Source organism: Eleutherodactylus coqui, unplaced genomic scaffold (assembly GCF_035609145.1).
Source record: "Eleutherodactylus coqui strain aEleCoq1 unplaced genomic scaffold, aEleCoq1.hap1 HAP1_SCAFFOLD_42, whole genome shotgun sequence".
Taxonomy (NCBI): Eukaryota; Metazoa; Chordata; class Amphibia; order Anura; family Eleutherodactylidae; genus Eleutherodactylus; species Eleutherodactylus coqui.
The window spans coordinates 932,526-933,071 of record NW_027101829.1 but is presented as its reverse complement, the minus strand read 5'-3'; positions in this window follow the sequence as shown (position 1 = coordinate 933,071).

Sequence of the window (546 nt, the reverse complement as noted above, 5' to 3'; positions counted from 1 at the left end):
TTGAGCTCCCAGCCTAGAGCGTGAATCAGAGCACGATTCGCGTCTAACACAAACTCATTGTTTTCACCGTCCTGTAACTCGGCACCTGAGAGGTGTAGACCGTGTTTGAAAAAGCATTACGCTTGCGCTCCCAGCCTAGAGCGTGAATCAGAGCACGATTCGCGTCTAACACAAACTCACTGTTTTCACCGTCCTGTAACTCGGCACCTGAGAGGTGTAGACCGTGTTTGAAAAAGCAATAAGCTTGAGCTCCCAGCCTAGAGCATGAATCAGAGCACGATTCGCGTCTAACACAAACTCACTGTTTTCACCGTCCTGTAACTCGGCACCTGAGAGGTGTAGACCGTGTTTGAAAAAGCAATAGGGGTCAGAAACGCTCTTTTCTCCTTAGGGAGAGCAACTATATACTATAAATAAGTGAGGAGACTCAAATGGCCACGCACGCTCCCCTGGGTAATATGCAAATAAGGGAGATGGAATAAATCCTCCACAGTGCCACCTACTGAAAGGCAGCATTCCTTCGAGTCAAAGTGGGACTTTTTATAC